At 37.8% G+C, this 20,550-nt stretch overlaps 1 protein-coding gene and 2 long non-coding RNA genes across 4 annotated transcripts in view; 2 read left to right on the forward strand and 1 right to left on the reverse strand.

Moving 5' to 3' along the window:
* Cht6 (Chitinase 6) overlaps positions 1-20,550 on the reverse strand; it is a 334,867-nt gene that overhangs the window by 106,434 nt on the left and 207,883 nt on the right.
* The window catches only part of LOC145680495 (uncharacterized), a 79,992-nt gene that overhangs the window by 32,874 nt on the left and 26,568 nt on the right, over positions 1-20,550 (forward strand). The gene's annotated exons all lie outside the window — the stretch shown is intronic.
* LOC145681452 (uncharacterized) lies at positions 1,728-20,056 on the forward strand. 2 transcript variants are annotated; one of them, XR_014130783.1, is made up of 3 exons: positions 1,728-2,170; positions 16,061-16,198; positions 19,867-20,056. It is a non-coding gene; the product is annotated as an uncharacterized LOC145681452 (long non-coding RNA). The 2 variants fall into 2 exon arrangements; XR_014130782.1 differs by lacking the exon at positions 1,728-2,170 and adding an exon at positions 6,981-7,788.

The raw sequence follows: 20,550 nt of genomic DNA on the forward strand, positions 1-20,550 counted from the left end.
ATGTCCTTTTAACACGCAACCACCGAGTTATGTCACTGCTTGTGAAGTATTGCTTAAATTGGAGCTTTTGTACGGGGCAACTGTAGTTGCTTCCTCTAAAACAGTCGCCGCCACCGTTAGCTTTAGAACAACTGTCTCGAGCAACTCTTCGTACCCGGCAGTCGTGAAGAAGCATTGTGTTAAATGGAAGGATTCGTACGGGGACACGGCAGTTGACGCCACCGTACAAGCTTCCAATGTACCTTTTTTTTTTAAAAAAAAAAAAATCTTAGTTGGAGTACTGATCACAGGCGAAAAAAGCGGAGTTGTTTATCACTTTATTTTACGTCACATACTGGAGTTCTCCGATGTCTTAAAACAACTATAGACTATTCCTATATTCTATATATATTACAATGCAGTATCATCCCTGTGATGAACGCATAAGATACCAGGATTACATTGTTGCCTTCTTTATATTTATACCATCTTCCAAATTACGTTTATAATACTGATCTTTCTGTAATACAACGTGCCCATGGAAGCTAACTAGTCGTCTATTACGTTTTGTTTTATGTATATGAAGCATACATATTAATCATCCGATTTGCAGCCACCTCTAAAACATTTCTGGATGTATGTTATTATTATTATTGAGTTGAGTTCATTTTGAGTTTAACGTCCCTTTAAGCAGCGAGGCTATATGAGACGGGACCTACTGATTAACGTGGAATTCGAACCACATGAACTCCTGCCAAGAATCGAATCCGGGTCTCTCATGCCAAAGGCGCGTACGCTAACCGCTTAACCACGAAGAAACTCATTATTATTATTATTATTATTATTATTATTATTATTATTATTATTATTATTATTATTATTATTATTATTATTATTATTATTATTATTATTATTATTATTCAACCACTAAAGAAAGAAGCAAAGGAGGAAAATATGTTGTTGACCAAACCAAACATACATCGATGGGATTCAGGAGCGTCATTTCAGATTTTGCTTGGGGGGGGGGACAAGACCTCTTGATATAAGTAAAATTTTGCGTTTTCTTACTGATTTCATACTATTCTATTGATAAAATCTATATAAATCTCAATCTCAGGGGCGCAATTGCCCCTCCCTGCCCTCTCTAAATGACACCCCTGATGGGATTCCTCATGGCCAAGTAGTTAGAACTTCGCTGCCTATGCAGAACAGGTTTGATTCTCGATGGTAGGTACTGTGGTTTGAGAAATGAAATGAATTGAAATGAAATCTTTCAGTTTAACGTCCCATACTTATGTCCGCTAGGGTAAGGGAGACGATGATCAAAGTAAGTGAATGATGATGGAAGAATTGATGGAATGAGAATGTTGGAGGGAAAGGAGTACCCCGAGAAAATCCACGCACACGATGTTGCCCACCCCAAACTTACTTGGTCGAGGATCGAACAAGGGACCTCACGCCACAGAGACAAGGATCTACCACTGAGCCACCGTGCTCTCTAATGTGGTTTGAATGAAAGCTACGGATCTACTTCTAATATAGCCTAGTAGCCTCGGTGCTGTATCTTTGAAAATGAAATGAAATCTTTAAGTTTAACGTCCCACGGTTATGCCGGTTAGGCTAAAGGAGACGGTGATAATGAGAAATGAGTGAAATGGTGGAATGAAGAAAGTGGGAGGAAACGGGAGAACCCCGAGAAAACCCACGAGCACGGTGTTTGTCCACCACAAAGTCCACACGGCGCGAGCTGGGATCGAACCAGGGACCCCAAGCACCGGAGGTGAACGCTCTACCAATGAGACACCGCGCCGCCTGCTGTATCTTTCCATGTATATCTTGTGTACTAACAACCCAGTCCCACTACAGAAAAAATACGTGGGTATTGAAAGGTTTAAAAAACAACAGAGAAAACAAGTAATATATCAGTGTCTGCTATCAGTTGCTTGACGTAAAAAGCATTTTTTTTTTATTTCCATTGCCCAATAGTAAAATTGCCCGTAGGGGTTACTAACTGGTGGATCCTTTTCATTGGTAGCATTAGCGGGCGGGTTGTCATTATTTTTGTAATACCCAGAATTCAGTAGCATAGAAGCGACTTAGCTTCGTCTTGGCTTGACATTTGATGTGCAAAATTAGTATAAGAAGGAGAGTGGAAGCATTTTTGATCGTGGTCACTCACCTAGGATTTCAAGTAAGTTGGTTTTCCTGCACTAGAAGATCTACTATTTTACATTTCAATTAGTTTTGTTTTACTTTCACCTCAGTGCTGCGAGATTCCGTAAGCTCGTTTGTTTTTTATTTACGTAAATGTATGAAGGTATGTTTATAGAAGTAGCAGTTTGTGTAGACTACGTTAATCTTTCTTTTCTTTTCTTTTTTTTTAAAGTTTAATGTCCCACGATTATGCACTGGGGCTGAGGGAGACTGATTATGAAATGAATGATTATGTTGGAATAACGAAAGTGGGAGGAAACGAGAGAACTCTGTGGAAAAAAGGGCCATGGTGTTTGTTCATCACAAAGCACTTGGGAACAGTGTAGACCTATTTATTCCGTTAAGCCCCAATAGCTCTTCAACTTTGACAGTAATTACGGGGAAGGTTCTAGAATGCTGGTGCGCATATATAAGTAAAGAGAGTTGGTACCCAGGATGGTTACTTTCTTCATCAAAGCTCAATATTCAATTCACATAGTAATGCCAAGTGAGCGATAGCGAGTCAAGATTACTTAGTAGTCAGGGTGATTATTTTATTACGATTGAGTGGTTCTATTAAAAAGGAAAAAAAAGAACTGGCATAATTACGTATAAATATATTTTGGTTAGGTTTGCTTAATTTTCGTTCACTGGTAAGAGTGCACTTTGAGCAGAACAAGTGATTTTGGGTATCTTTTAGTTTCTCCCCCAATCCTGCAAATATAAGATCTCCAGTGTTACTTACTAAGGGAAATATAACTGAGCGAGTGACAGCAAGCGAACGGGGTTAGACACCCCGCAGGGCTCGGTTTAGTATTGGTTCCTATGAATGTTCTGTTTAAAGTGCATTTTTACCGGTTCACTTACATAGTAGGTCTGGACCGACGGAGTTTATGGTACTTAACCTTGGAACAAGGATTGAACAGGGAGTAATTCCTCACGTCAGAAGTGACCACACTACCACTGAGCCACCGTGGTCCGAGCTCTCATTTCATAACTTAAATATCATACAATATTGACTGTTGGATTAAGTCATTTGAAATCTTGGAGCATTTTGAAATTACTCAAAGGTGTATATAGGTTGCATAAAATATTTTTTCTTTACGTAAGTAATCGAAAAAAATGTCCTATGTTGGTTGAGGAACGTATCTTCACATAGAGTAGTATAACACGGTCATGTCCGTAGCTAGGATGTAAGCCAGGAGAGAGGGCTTGAGAACCCTTTTTGACCATCTTCAGGCCTTCTTGAAACTTTCAGCTTATTGGTATGTATATATGAAAGTAAAATGAGCTCAAATTAGCTTCCACAAAAAATTAACTCATTCCCTTGCCTTAGTAGTTTGAAATATTAGAAATTAGTAATATAATTTTGAATAGTTAGTGATATGCGATGGTTCTAGCTTATGACGAACTGGTTCCTTGAAATCTCTGGTTAGTTCATATTTGGTCTAGAAAACATAATTTTCAAAATTAAAACATGTTTTCATTGTTTTGGATACATAAATTTGGAATTTAGGTATACATTCCTCCCCTCCCATCTGCGTTAACTTGATATGGAGAGTTGGCGTGTTTGCTATTTGTATTTGTCTTGGCACTTGATTTGGTTACTAAACCATAGTTGAAAGCCATGGGTATGCACGCAAGCCGCCACGAGAGTCTGCAACGGACGTTAAAGCAAATGCCTGACATGGGTTTGAATGCCAGGCAGTTTAATTTCACCTTTCACAGTGAGACTATTGTAGGATTGGACTGGGTTCATATTCTGTGCTTGGTAAAAACGTAAAACAACTGAATTTTAACTTGGACAGATGCTATAGATGTTATGAGACAGAGCATGTTATATATTGATAAGTAATAGTAAAGATATAATGTGGTTACTAACAGCAACGTGAAGACCACATAGTAGTTGGTAACTGTATTTTCATTGTTTTACGAGTGGTGGTTCACGGTATGATAACCAGATTTGATCAATCAAGTACTTGTATTACATTTTATTACGTTACAAGCAGTGGCGGATCTAGCCCGGGGCCGGGGGCGCTAGGCCCCCCAGTTTTTTGAGTGACAGATATAATTTAAGGTATTATTAATATTTCTTTCAAAGTTTATAGTAAACTCATGATATACCTACCATAGTCTGGGTTCTGCCCCCCCCCCCCAGTTTTTACCTTCTAGATCAGACTCTGGTTACAAGCGGGACGTAAAACTGAAAGATGTTTTACTTTGTTTCCATGCGTTTTCTTTATAGCTGTGCCCAACCTGGGCTAATGCGCCTGCCTGCATTCCCTAATGTCACGAAGATAATTGGGTCTACTTCTTTAGTTGGTATAGTTTAAGGGCACCGTCATAAAAATCGTTCCGTGATATTGGTGTGTACCAGTGGCGTATTTACGATTTTGTTCGGGAGGGGCTTTGTTAACTTTCGGGGGGGGGGGCTTTGCCTGGAAATGTGAAAATTCTGCAAGATATTTCATTTACTTTACTAAGTAAGATTTTGGGGAGGGCTTAAGCCCGGAAGCCACCCCCCTAAATACGCCACTGGTGTGCACAGTTCACGATTTCAGATAAACTGCGTTAAATAGCATACTATATACCCTGTTGGCATTTAGAATAAGATTCCTTCTCAATTCTTTACACTAATTTGATTTCTACTATAAATTAAATATATTGTTACTTTGTATTTTAGTAGTCTTCCCCACTGGTCTAGTGATTTCCGTGTGGCCTTGCTAAACGTGGCCCCTCGTCCGATTCTCGGTGGGAGAGTGGAAACAAATTACTTCCATAAACGCGTTCACTTCTATTAATTGTCAGTCTCTTTTGGCCTAAGGTCGTAGCTGTGCGACATGAAAAAAGAAAAATAATTTTTAATTCCCTAGTTTTGGTTTTGTGTAGGTCTACTTGCTGGAGTTGAGACCTTCAACGGAACAGTAAGTTATAGAATTTATAACTAGTTTAATCAGTCGGAAATTATTCCGGTTCCTTGAGATTCATTCGGTTATTAGTTTTTCTTCATAGTATTGTTTCACTATTTCTAGAAGGAATTAGGTATTAACAAAGCAACTAATACGCAAAAACTCGCTATGCTAGGCTTTGATTCACTTGAATTATTTCTCCTATTCCGTTTGTGTTTTGATCCCCAGTTGCGCACATTCTAGTGTTTTGTTTTGAGGCCAGGCCCGTAAGTAGAGGGGGAGGCTAGTGGGCAACTGCCCCCTAAACTTTTCATGGCCCCTCCAGACCTCAATACAGAAAACACAATTTAGATATTTGTAAGAGAAGTTTTGATGACTTGCCCCCCTAATATATTCATGGTCCCTCTAAACATATGTGGCTGGTTTCGGGCCTGCTTGAGACTACGTTTACCCTGTTGTATCCAGGTGGGAAGTGCAGTAACTCGAAGGGTTCAAATGAAGCTTCTTACGAGAGGGTGACTTTTCTAGATATACAATCAAAGCTATTTATATCTCAGTGATGCAATACGAGGGTTGCACTGAAAGTTTCGGGAAAATGATAGAACGCAAGAACATGAAAGTGCATTTTTTTATTGCTTTTGAAAGTACTCCCCATGAATAGCAGTGCATTTTCATGCGATAGAACCAAATCTTGAAACAGGTATGCCACTCCGAGGTTGGTATCTGTGAAACCTGCAGTTTGTATGTCTCGATGGCTTCTTCTGGAGGTGCAAAAGCGCTTCCCACGCAACATGTTCTATATTGTTGGGAACAAAAAGAAATCACTGGGAACTAAATCAGGGAAATAAGCCGGATGTCATGACTTCGCTTTCCTGGTCCAGAAAATCATTTGTGGCAGCTGCTGTGTGCGAGCTCGTATAGTCGTGTGCAGAATGATACGACGGTTGAACTGTTTGCTCACATTCAGTACTTCTGATAGACATATGGTTGTGTACCATTCTGCATTGACTGTTCTGCAATTCTCCAATGGTACAGTTGCAATATGACCTGATTTACCAAAAACTTATGCAATCGTTTGTTTGGAGGCACAGTGTGCATGAACAACTTTGATTGGTTTAGGTTCTCGCGGAACACCCACACAGCAGATTGTCGTTTAGTTTCCGGTTCGTACGTATATATCCAAGTTTCATTACCTGCTCCAATGTTAAACACCGAATTAGATGATCCAGACTTGAACAGTTTCGTTATAACTTTGCACCACTTTACACGGGCGTCTTTTGTGCGCGGCTTAAATTGTGTGGGATCCAACGAGTGCAAAGTTTTTTTACACGTAAATAATAGTGCAATATTATTTGTATTTGGCTCATTACAATGCCTAAGATTTCCTGAATTTCGCGATAAGTCACATGCCAATCAGTGTTCATAATTTCACGAACAGCAGCAACGTTTTTGGGCACAATGACTGTCGATGGACTACCTGCACAATCTCCATCAGTCAGGCTGAGCTGACCACACGTGAATTCCTGAAACCACCTGTAAATTGTCTGAGATGGGGCTTCATCAGGAAAAGTAAGTTATCTGATGAACACATTGTTGTTGTGTTAACCCTTGCCGAATATCGTAATAAATCATAATACGAAAATGCTCTCTCATCAGGTCAATTTTTGTTCACGATCACCTCACTTCAAACTAGTGCCCTGCAACGACAAAGATTGAGAGTTATAGAGTTATATACGGTTTATCTTTAGAGTGAACACTATTAAATTACTTGGAGAGGGGAAATCTTCCTCATCCTCCCGTTCATTCGAATCTTCTGGAAGCTCATGTGGTGCGTATTCCACGTTAAAGATCTAGAACCAAGTCTCAGATAGCCTCGGACCTGAATTGGATGCTAAACTTCGAACCAACCACGCTTGTGTAATGACTTGTGGTTTATTAATTGCGAAAGATTGGTAATGTAATGTAATTATAATGTACAATATATGTATTTTCTCTGTTAAATCATGGGTCGCGCTGGCTCAGTGGTAGAGCGCTCACCTCTGGTGCTTGGGGTCCCGGGTTCGATCCCAGCCCCCGCCAAGTGAACTTTGTGGTGGACAAACACCGTGTGCGTGGGTTTTCTCGGGGTTGTCCCGTTTCCTCACACTCTCTTCATTCCACCATTTCATACATTACTCATCATCACCGTCTCCTTTAGCCTAACCGGCATAACCGTGGGACGTAAAACTCAAAGATTTCATTTTCATTTTTGGATTTGGGAAGGAAGAAAACGGCCTGGGACCTATATGTTAGGTACCACTCCGGCATTTGCCTGCTGTGAATGAGGAAAAGCCAAGGAAACCTCATTCAGGATGGCTGGACTTAAAATCTTTTGATACTTTTTCGACCGAGTTCCCCCACCGGGATCGAACCCGGGACCGTTCGCACCGAAGGCGAGAGCGTTAGCGACTACGCTACGCGGGGCCACTAGTGTAGTTTAGAAAACTCATTTTTACTAGGATATTTGCAAGATTTTTTTTCTTTTAGTTTAACGCCCCATGATTGTACATCAATGTAAGAGAGAAGGTGACGATGAGATACATGATAATGGTGGAATCAAGAAAATGTAAGGAAACTGGAAAGTCTTAAGAATAACCACACCTACAGTGTTCACCAAAAGCCTATTTGTCGGGAGCAGGAATCGAACCAGGGACCTACCGCGTCAGAGGTAAGCGCTCTCAGAGCTTTCTTTTGTTTAAAGAACTTGTTTACAATGAAATATATATATATTACGAAGATATTGGCATATTTTACAGCCTCACTGAAATTTTAAAAAAAAAAGTAGTCAGGGAGAGCTTACTTGTCAGGTTTTTATTTTTTAATTTAATTTATTTATTTTTGCTTTGTTATGTTCCCTAGTTAATTAATGTTTGGGTTACTGAAAATTAAAAAAAACTTTTTAGTATTATTGTTATGTCATCACTTTGGAACCAAAACGTTAGATTTTTTTTCTTGTGTTTTCATATAGGAAGTTGGTAAGTTTGTGCCTTAGCATTGGTTTGGTTTCTAGAACGTAATTGAAGGTCATGTTGAGTTGAGTCTTGGTGGGTTTGAGTTCGTGAAGTGTCAGGCACTGCTTGTGCCCCTGTCTTCTGTTTGTGATGTTTCCTGGCTTTGGGCTGTGACGTATTTATGTTGAGGAGTACCAACGCAGGCCGCGTGATATACAGGTAGCTACAACACAGCTTCAACAGTTACGAGTGCCAGGTCTTTGAATTTTAGCTTTCGTTACGGCGTGACTAATGCAGTATAGTACTAGGTTGAAATTCTATGGGTGGTAAAAACGGTATGGTAAGAAATACAACGTAATTGTTATTAGTTTAATTAGTGTTTCTTCATAGTATTGTTTCACTATTTCTAGAAGGAATTAAGTATTAACGAAGTAATGAATAAGCAAAAGCACATATTGATTGACGTTTACTATTTCTCATACTCCATTGAGAATGTTTTGATCCTCAGTTGCGCAAACATCCAGTGTGCGTTTATTTTCTTTCTTTTTTGGGGGGTTTACACTGCCTCACAGATGAGCTCACTCGTGGCTAAGTGGTTAGTGAACACGCCTTTGGCGTGGGACACCCGGGTTCGATTCCCGGCCGGGGGCCGCGGTGGCTCAGTGGTAGAGCGTTCACCTCTGGTGCTTGGGGTCCCGGATTCGATCCTAGCCCCGCCAAGTGAACCTTGTGGTGGACAAACACCGTGTGCGTGGGTTTTCTCGGGGTTCTCCCATTTCCTCCCACTTACTTCATTCCACAATTTAATTCATTGCTCATCATCAGCGTCTCCCTTAGCCTAACCGGCATAACTGTGGGACGTAAAACTCAAAGGTTTCATTTCATTTTTTCTTAATCTCTTGCACCGACCGACCGATCTCGATCAAATTTCCAACGTAGATGCGGTTCTGGCCTGGGAGTGTTTTTAGCTATTTACTTTGACAGTAGAACTTCGGGGAGGGGGAGGAGGGGGACAGAAAAAATAAATGACTTAATTTACTTTGAAGTGTAAAAGTGCGAGCGTTTTCTTCTCTCTCTCTCTCTCTCTGTCTCTCTCTCTCTCTCTCTCTTCACTCCTCCAGTCTCCTCTCACTTTTAGGGCCGCGGTGGCTCAGTGGTAGAGCGTTCACCTCTGGTGCTTGGGGTCCCGGATTCGATCCTAGCCCCGCCAAGTGAACCTTGTGGTGGACAAACACCGTGTGCGTGGGTTTTCTCGGGGTTCTCCCATTTCCTCCCACTTACTTCATTCCACCATTTCATTCATTTCTCATAATCACCGTCTCCTTTAGCCTAACCGGCATAACCGTGGGACGTAAAACTCAAAGATTTCATTTCATTTTTTCCTCTCACTTTGATTTCATGATTTCGCACTCTGATGAAAAGTATTAAATACCGCCAGGAAAAGTACTAATATATAACCTCTCTTTTAGGCGCCCCTCCAACCACGCGCCCGGGACACGTGCTTTGCTTGCTCGCCCATAGCTGCGGCTCTGTGAGCTACATAAGTAACATACAATGCTTACGTAATACTTTGGGTAATAAGTACTATTAAGAAAGGAAGAATTGCATTTTTTTAACTTTGGGAAAGAAGCTACTATGGGATTAAAGATAAGGTAGGAAAGGCAACACATTCCAGTCTATGCTTTCACCCAGCAGACATATTGTTTGGAACCAAAAAAAAATGTGACTTTTGGAATCTTGTACTTAGGTTCACAGCGGAAGCGACGAAATAACTTGAATCATCCATTGTAGCTCTCCCCGCAACCAGTTTCTAAAATGTTGGCAATAAGTTTGCGAAACGAGAGGTGACGACTCCAATTTTGGGTGAAAAGTCGCTATAAGAAATAATCGAGAAATTCATTGTCTATAAGCATTGTAAAAGTTGTAGATGTAAACTAAACAATATGTTCTACTCACTGGCGCAAATCCCGGGGGGGGGGGGGGGGGGATGACGGATACATGTCCCCTCCAATCTTGGAACTGAGGGGGACTTCTCCCAAATAATCCGATTTGAAATGTGTTTTTTGGGAGAAATTTGATGATTTTTGTCCGATTGCTACAAAGGAACGTGAGATAAAATAGATGTCCCCCAGAATAAGCCTCAAATCTGCAGCCTCCTAACGCTAAAGACAACTCTGATCCTCCACAACATTGTTTTTCAACTTCATAAGTATTTTGGACATCGCCAAAAAAAGTATGGTAACGGTCTTACCCTCTCCCCCCCCCAATGTTGAAGACAGATTTGCGCCGCTGGTTGTATTCACATCTTTGTAAACAGAGCGCAACCAATCCTTTAATTCAGGGATCATTTCAGGTTGTTTCGGGTACTTTTGTTCATGTTGTGGTCAAAATAGTTCCGAAATAATTAACACTACAGTACTTACGTTAAGCAATTTTTTGTAAAAGAAAACGTGCAGAATAATTAAAAGACCCCAGAGGACAAATATAACAAACACCTTCTTCGCCTTTATTCACGCATCTATAGCTAATCTTGTTGCTATCGGTAATGATGTATTACGTGTGTCTCTCAACGGAAACTCGGCGAACTAAAGGACATCAAGTTTGTAGTTATTCTTCGTTAGAGGGCAAGGGTAACATAACAATGCAGGATTGTGGAGTAGTGAGTACGCTGTACAGGGCCGGCGCTAGCAGTTTTGCCGCCCTGGGCTGTACTTTCAAATGCCGCCCCTTTAATCCACAAACCTTATTTTGACAGAAGACATTCAGATATTAAGAAAAAGTAAGATACCATATTTAAAAACATGTATGAAAAGGAAAAGTAAACAAAAAATTGAACTGCCTCTCTCGAATGCTTTAATATTTAAACGACTCCATACATGACACAATATTCAGTATGCTCGATTTTGCTGTACGTGATATACAGCAGGGCATACAGTTTTTTTTAATGTATGCTTTAGTTCGACTAAGAATTTTAATTTTTAAGCTTATTTTATATCAAAAGGTGTTTCCAATAGAGTATGGAGCAAAAAGATAATATAGTGAGTCAAATATTACGGCAAAAGTAAGTAATTAGCTTAAGACTTATAATGTACTAAAACACAATAGAAATACACAATTTAACATAGTTTAATTGAAAAAACTTTTCTTGTTTTGGTATGAGCAAATTCCTTTATCACATTCGCGTAGTCCAATGTTTCAGCCAATTGATGTTCCATTGATATCATCACTAGAGCACTTAAACGTGTTTGAGATATGGAAGAATGTAGATAGTTTTTAATAAGCTTAGAGTAAGTTTCGAAAAATTTCTTTCTCAACTTGCCACGGTTACTGGTAAGATAAACCAAATCATAACTGCAACACTGACATAGGGAGCAAAGTCATATTTCTTGATTAATTTTAGTCTCTTTTGATGAACTTTTAGGCTTAATTATAGCGGTTAATAGTTTCAGTTCGTCTTTCAAATCACGGGTTAATATCTTTCGATTCTTCGCGTATTAAAATGCAGGCACTTTTCAGACAAAAGTTCAGGTGGCATATCGTTCAGATTATTTATATCGTAAAGAAAATCGAAATACTCGCTGTGATGTTTAAATTGCCCAAACCTTTCTCTTAAATCTAACACAATCACGTCTAGAAGTTTGTAATAAAAATCGATCTTGTATCTTGTTTGTGGATCTTCAATAGCTTCATCTTCTGCCTTCTATTGAAACTGTCTCTTCTTTCGACTTCGAGCGTGCACTGTATTGCCTATCCATGGATCATCCATATCTAATGCTGATGCCAACTCCATCGCATCAATTAAGCAAGGTTGAAACTTTGCATCATTTCTGCTCCTCTGAAAGTTCTCAGATTTGTTTTAAAGAAACCCTACTGGATCAAACACACTTTTGTTTACTATGTTTATGTGGAGTGAAAAGTCATACCACATAACGAGTGAGTAAAGAAAGTAAAGCCACGCAGGTGGTTTGCTATACACAGAACATCATGGGCGATCATTCTATTATATTGTCGTTACTTATTTGAAGTAAGGTATCATAAGCCTCTATTTGATATCTAAGTGAAGTCAGAGCATCAACTCGACTCTCCCATCTTGTGGTGCTGAATGGTTTTAAAGTGAGGCTGCTAATAGGTTCCTTTAGTATGGCCCAACGTTGAACTGACGCAGAAAAGAAGTCAGAAACTTTTTTTTAACTATACAAAAAAAAAAAAAAAAATGAAACGGTGGACTTGAGATGTTGTGGCTACATCGTTAACGATAAAGTTTAGTAAAGAAACATGTAAATCTTGAGAATTTATTTTTTCTTTTCATATTGGAACTATTGTCATATCTTTGGCCCTTCATATCTTCGATAGAAGTTCATTTCTTTTAGCCGTTTAATTATTACTTCTGTCAGTTCTAGCTAGACCAGTGATGTCTTTTACTGGTACGAAACCAAGAAAGTGTTCGCAAATTTTTGTAAGCCATTCTCCATTATTGTATGTGATTTGTACAAAACGAACGATCCTTTGTACCAGAAATATCTGGTGTACAGTCTAGCACTATAGTATAATATGTTGCAGCTCTCAACAAAAACAGTATTTTACTTTCAATTTACTCACTAAGAATAGGAATTTAAAAAATTTTGGACATCTTTTCCTCAGTAATGGTCGCATTTATTTTGCCCTCCCATGGTTCTTTTAATGTGTTCGGCCATGATTTGTATTGCTTAAATATAAAAACAATTATATATATATTTATATATATTGTTGATAAGACATGATAATGAACAATTTGTAAATTGGTTAAAAACTCGCTGCTAAAACCTAAATGTCTCTAGGTGCTGTAGGCTAGAACCGCCTGTCTCAAGTGGGAGTGTACCTTTTGCGTACTTGGAGTGGAGCGTTAGAATATTGCTGAATAGAAAAAAAAATATAAACGACACTTGACAATCTTATCCGCTCTAGCTGAAAATCTTATCTACGCTGCTGCAAGGGAAATCTTGAACGAGATACCTGTGGCTAGTAGTTTGATAATTGAAAATGAGGGGGAATGCTTTGAATTTCCCGAATCTGAGTGAAGTAAGTTTAAATTACATTCTCAGGGAACACAATTTTATTTTTCCATGTGGGCCTATTACGAAGCATTATATTTTAATAATATTCTTTTCTTTTTCAAATTTTGCCGCCCACTAGACGTGCCGCCCTGGGCGGTGGCACGGCTCGATCCCCCCTCGCGCCGGCCCTGACGCTGTATTTTCAAACTCTTCATCACTTGCGCTGATTAAAACAAACAAACAGAAAAAACTGTTTTGAACTAATAATGCTTCTCTACAGATGAACATTTTGTTTGCAGCAAAAAGTCGCTAAATGTGTAAGTAGGTAAATCGTCATTTAAAAATCACCCAAAAAAGTCTCCAATCGGAATTTTTTTTTGTCGCTATCGTAGGGCGACCATACGTCCCGTTTTGACCGAGACAGTCCCGTTTTAGGGGCGTGTCGCGGCCGTTCCGTCAGTAGATGGAAAAAAGTAGTATTCGTCCCGTTTTATGTAAATGAAAGAAGTAAATAACAAACCCAATACCTTTACTCCTTTTAAAAGTATAAATAATAACAAAGCGGCAAAAACTGAACTGAAATTCCCTATATTAAACATACTCTATAGTTCGCAGTACTGCTCGAAAGGCAGCAGAGGTTTTAGCAGTTGGTTGTGTGTCGAACAAATTTCAACGTGTCTTTCCTTTTTGATAAGTACCCGCTCTGTAACAAAGAGAGAGAGGAGGAAATCTGATATCAAGGCACTGATAAGAACAAAGGTAGATCTAAAAGTCTAGGGTTGCAAGAACCTGTCCCGTTTTTAACTGAAAATTTTATGGTCAACCTACGCTATCGTTGAGGTCGAATTCCCCTTATTTAGCGACTTTACCCAAAATTTGCAACATTGACCCCCACCGAACAACACCCCGTTATCTTTAGCCTAGCCAGTATAATAGTGGGACGTAAAACTTAAAGATTTCATTTCGAACAACACTCCCAGAAAGATTTCATTTCGAACAACACTCCCAGAAACCTATTGTTATACCATTCCCAAAACACCCTTTTGTACAGTTCTCCCTATTCGAAAAAAATTGTAAATAGCAGTGTTCATAGATAAATATGGAACTCAATTTTCCTGAATTTTCCAGGTTTTCCAGGTATTAATTTTGCAATTTCCAGGTCTAGTGGAAGAAACTAATAGTACGAGAACACATAAATTTTAAGAATACTATATTTATATATTTGAGAATGGCCACCCTTCTCCCCAATGAACGATTGCAATTAAATATTGAGTCACAAGAAAATAAATAATTAAAATAAAATTTAAGTTGAAAAATATTAAGTTGAGAAGCCTACTAAGGGAATTATATAATACTTTTGTTCCATACTTGAATACATTCAAAATATACAAAAAATATTGGCTTGGGGAAGAAAAAAGGGCCCGCGAGATTTTAACTGATTCTTGTAGTACTCGACGACAGAAATAGATTACTGAAAGAATTTTCAAAATCGGCACAGGCAAACATGAAGAAAATCGCATTTTCAGGTACCGGTTCAAAATGAGAAGAAAAAAGGACCGCGAGATTTTAACTGATTCTTGTAGTACTCGACGAGAGAAATCGATTAGTGAAGGAATGTTCAAAATCGGCGCAGGCAAGCATGAAGAAAATCGCATTTTCATGTACCGGTTCAAAATGGGGAAGAAAAAAGGGCCCGCGAGATTTTAACTGATTCTTGTAGTACTCGACGGGAGAAATCGATTAGTGAAGGAATTTTCAAAATCGGCGCAGGCAAACATGGAGTAAATGGCATTTTCATGTACCGGTTCAAAATGGGGAAGGAACAAGGTCCCGCGAGTTTGAACCGCTACGATGTATGTTCACGAATGTGCCCGTCTTCTCAAATTTAGTTAATTACTGTGACACTGAAACATGTGACACAGAGTCACATTGTGGATGACTCTGCAATCGGCAACCACTGCACATATACTCCTCCCGCCCCACAGTTTGATTATTTCGATCCATTCCTCACGTGCTAACGGCATGGTTCAACATCTGCAAGAAAGAGGTAAATGTAACGTTCAATTGGCAATAGCTTTTCACCAAATTAAGCATGGAATCTGATTGCATGAAATCTGATTGCATATTTGACATACTGAGAAAATTCTAGCCCGTGGCCATATGTATCACATATCCCACCAGTTCATAAAAATTTTGAACACAAAATTACGGTCGTCCGTGTGACGTACTCCCAAAAGGCCTAATGTGTATCACCCACCTCACATTCAATGAAACCACATCCGTGTAGAATTTAGAAAGGAACTTCTTATGATGTATACAGGATGTCTCAAACGTTCCCTGACAGAGGTTCCCTGACGACAAAATGTAAGAGGAAAAACATCTCGAAATATGACGTTTTCAATCTAAAGTGAACACTTTTTTAAAAAATCGGACAAGATGAATGTGCTGTATACTCTTTATGCACCCAATTTTAAATGAAAATGCAACGTTGTCATTTACCTGGACCCACGACATAAGTGAATGAAGTTACTGTTTGAAACGGGGGCTGGCCATCGACATGTTAGCGTAAAAGACAGTAACTTCACTCACTTCTGTTGTGGATCCAGGTAAATGGCAACGTTGCATTTTCATTTCACATTGGGCGCATAGAGAGTGTACAGCGCAAACGGGCCATCCGATTTTAAAAATTCCTTCACTTTAGATTGAAAACATCATAATTGGATATGCTTTTCCCTCCTACATTCTGTTGTAACTCTGATAATAACAGTTACCCTATGTCAGGGGACTTTTGAGACACCCTGTATACCTTATTTAATGTATGTTTGATGTCACTATAACTGTAGTATAATTTAGTTTGTTTAAATTTACAATTTAATACAAGTAGATTCGGATTTACATGCGTAGGATTTTGTATGCATCTAACTAATGAATTCTTTTATATTTATGCTTAACTTAGTGACTTGGCTTTGGACTGCAACTGATTATTGTAACCCATTATTGCTTGAGAAGAAACAAGATATCCGAATCTTCATTTGGAGAAATCAAAGTCTATTGGAAAGCTGGGGATTACAATCATTAATTTCTACATTTCAAGGTGCGTAGTAAATTATATATTGTGTTTATTGTTAAATTACTATTATTGGGTTTAGAATCAATGAAGCACTTCATGATATTTTATGGGGATCAAGATGGGTGCCGGATAGATAAGTATTTGAGCGTCAGGCTCTTATTTCTTTTCAATTTAATATTTAATCAATGATTATTTTCTCCCTCATTATTCCACCAAATCGTATTCCAAGATCATATATCCATTTTTGTTCGATATATCCATATTTTTTAACATTATCTCTTTCATATTTCTATATTTTCGATTTTTGATATTGTTTATATTTCGATATTGCTGTATTTTTCGATATTTCTTTGGTGGACTTTGTGGTGGACAAACACCTTGCTCGTGGGTTTTCTCGGGGTTCTCCCGTTTATTCCCACTTTCTTCATTCCACCATTTCATTCATTTCTCATTATCACCGTCTCCTTATCCTAACCGGCATAACCGTGGGACGTTAAACTTAGATTTCATTTTTTATTAATCTCAGCATTTTATAGTGTATTCTTAAGCTTAAGGTGATGTATAATTAAATTTTGAATTCAGTTAACTTATTTTGTTTCTCAGATTGTTTTTAAAATGTATGTACAAACGTTGATGTTCATTCTCGAGAGTTTAAAGTGACGTACAGTTATTAAACATAGTATTTAATATTGTACTCAACGTGGAAGTGATATACAGTTAACTTTTGAATTTAGTTAACATTTTTCTTTCTGAAATTGCTTTAAAAAGTATGTAAAAACGTTTTTATTTTCTTTCTTGAGTGCTAAAAGTGATGCAAAGTTATTAAGCTTACTACGTTATATTGTATTCTCAACCCTAAACTGATACACAGTGCGTTTTTGAATAAATTGTCAAGTTATTTGAGTGATGAACACTGGTAGAAAATCCTGACTACTACTGGAACATTGTGATTTTAAGGTGACGACTACTGGTGCAAGGATTTTAAAATATTGTTTTTCCTTCAAGGGCTACTCCTTTTTGAATTCTGACTACATGGTCACTATAGGAAGGATCAGTGAGTCTTTCCAACTATGGTACAGCTCCGACAGATTCACGATGCTCAGAGAAGAGACAAAATAGTATGTTTTCAAACTTAAAGTGAGAACCACTGGCGTTTTTACCTTGCTATGCAAAAGTGAGTAAGTACTCCAATGGGGTTCCAATGCGGTACCTAATTTCTGCATTTTAGATATATGGAAATACATGTCTCTAAAATGTAAAGAACTGATTTTTTTTGGGGGGAATAAACTATAGGTATGTGGGGCTTGCATACTTGACGCTACAATTCGGAAATTGAATTAAAATATGACTAACGGCTATCAAGATGTTGTCAAATAAAGAGAGGACCAATACAGGTATGGGATTTTCGTGTTAGATGCTAAAATTTCCGAAATCGGTCATGGAAAGTTAATAAACACCAGTAGCAATTTCATCTTAAAGTAATTAGATATCTTCATGGGGTGTTAGAACATCATGGAGTCTACCAAAATTAAATTTTAAAAGCTTTTGAAAATATAATCTGACATTTGTTAACAGTATTTGAAATATGTATTTACCCAAAATTTCCAGCTAGTACATCTAACATCTGGAGAAACACTGTGAAATAAAAGCTTGAAATTTCGGAAACAATTATTGGTCGCAACAAAATTAAATAAGATGGTACTTCTATGGGTTAAATCAGTACCTCAGTACAATTTCGATCGAAAGATTAGTTCAGTCCTAGGTTTTCTTCAGGCAATTCCAAGGGTTCATCGAGCTGTGCAAAAGAATGAAAATTCGCTGTCAATATCTAAGATAGTAACTAAGATATAAGGAATTATATATTTTATGACGTAAAAATAGATATCTTTATGGATTTGTACTTTTGGGTCTTTCCTATAAGAAAAAAATTCAGAAAACTACTGTATATACCTTAATAGACAATTCAGTGGGCGGGGACACAGTAGCTTAGTGGTAGGGTATTTAACTAATCTTTTTTTTTTTTTTTTTTTTTGCAGAAACTATTGGAGTATTCACTTAACCCATAGAAATACGATCATACTTAACTCCCTATTTAATTTTAAAATTAAATAAAAGGAAATATTTGTGTAGCGACCCACGATTATGCATTTTAGTCTCAGGGAGATTATGATTAAAGCAAGTGAATGTTGTTGACAGAATTGATGGAATGCAAAGGTGGGAGGAAAGAGAGTACCCCGAGAAAACCCACGAATACGATGTCCACTACAAACTGACTTGGCCGTGGATCGAACCAAGAACCCAATACACCAGAGGTAAGCACTCTACCACTAAGCCACTGTGCCCCGCCCATTTAATTGTCTATTAAGGTATATACGGTTGTTTTCTGAAATTTCTTCTTCTTACAGCAAATACTCAAAAGTACAAATCCATGTGGGTCTCTATTTTTACGACGTCATAAAATACATAATTCCTTATATCTCGCTTGCTATATTAGATATTGACAAAAAATGTTCACTTTATTTCAGAGCCCGATGAACGCTTGGAATTGTCCAAAGAAAATTTAGAGCTGAATTAATCTTTCGATCGAAATTGTACTGACGAGTCTGAGGTACTCACTTAACCCATATAAGTACCATCTTATTTAACTTTTGTTAGGACTAATAATTGTTTTCTGAAATTTCAAGATGGTGTATGGTGTCTCTCTAGCTGCTAGATGTACTAGCTGGAAGTTTTAGGTAAATACATATTTCTAATACGGTACTCTTTACAAATGTCAAAATATATTTTCCAAAACTTTTAAAATTTAATCTTGGTAGACCCCATGATGTTCTTAAACTCCATGGAAATACCTAATTATTTTAAGATGAAATTGATACTGATGCTTATTAACTTTCCATGACCGGTTTCGGAAATTTTACCACCTAACACGAAAACCCCATAACTGTATGGATCCTCTCTTTATTTGACAATATCTTGATAGTCATATTTTAATTAATTTTCTAAATTGTACTGTCTAATATGCAAGCTCCACGTACCTATGGTGTCGCTTTTTATTTCATCATATTTCGGTAACTGTTAGGCGTACCGACTTGCGGTTTCGGTAAACACACACCTCTAACGTTATTTAAAACGTTATTAAGACATATTTTAGAATATTTAGAAATGAGTTCTGCGAATATCATGACACCCGAAAACCCCCATCAGGGTGTGTGTGTAGTGTACTTAATTGAAACTACTTTTGAGGTTGTTGTAAGCCCTCGTAATTACGTTTCCAAAACTGCACCACCTAGTACGCAAACCCCACACTTCTATGGTGTCGCTCTTTATTTTCCCATATCTCAATATCCCTAAGGCTTACCGAGTTGAGGTTTTCGGTAAACAAATGTCAGTTCCTTACATTTTAGAGACATACATTTCCACATATCTAAAAAATACAGACATTAGATACCCCATGGTACCTCGAACACCATTGGGGTACCCACTTACTTTTGAATAGTAATACATTTTGAGTTGTTGTTCAGCATCAATAAACACTTCATAATTTTTCTACGTGCAACCCAAAAGTCCATACCTGACGGAACAGATTTTGTCCATTTAATCTCAAAAATGTTAAGATACTTTGTATTGTTAAGTACAACCAAGTTAAGCACACTGAATTTAATATTTTAAATATTTTCTGATTTTTGTTTCAGGTATTTCGTGCATCAAAACAAAACCAGGATTCTGCTTGGAAGACGGTGAAAAGAAGCAGTGTAGGTTGTGGCTAAAAGTACGTTCTTTCTGAAGACAGACCCAATTGTATTTACATTCTTTTGTACGAATATATAACCCTAATAAAAATACTGTACTACAAATTATTATTTCTTTCTTCCATAAATTAGAATAAAATATTATCTCTGTTTAAAGAAAATGTTAGTGTTAAGTCATTTCAACTCTTTTTCTCTGTAATAAGAATATTATCCCTCGCAATATTTTTTATCTTTGTGCTATTACGATTGGATGAAGTAAAATTCTATACGAAGCACTATTATTTCAGACATGCATTAAGAACTAATGTATTGTTCTGTATGTAAGGCAATGTGTATACTGAACATGTCTAGCGAAGTTGTTTTAATATAGAATCTATAACTCAGCTTTTCAGTAGTCAACTTTATTGGGAATCCGAAGAAAGAAGTATATATATATATATATATATATATATATTAAAAAAAACGTTGGACTTACCAACGTATGTGTTCGAATTCTGGACTAATCCAAATTATCCAGAGAAATCATTATATATTTCTTTGTTGATATTTCAGATGTGTCCTTGATCCAAGTCATATGAAACGGAGACTTCATACATCGCTATACTTTGTATGAACTATGTTCCGTAT

This window comes from Thermobia domestica, chromosome 3 (genome assembly GCF_964235325.1).
Source record: "Thermobia domestica chromosome 3, izTheDome1.hap1.1, whole genome shotgun sequence".
In the NCBI taxonomy this organism is placed as follows: Eukaryota; Metazoa; Arthropoda; class Insecta; order Zygentoma; family Lepismatidae; genus Thermobia; species Thermobia domestica.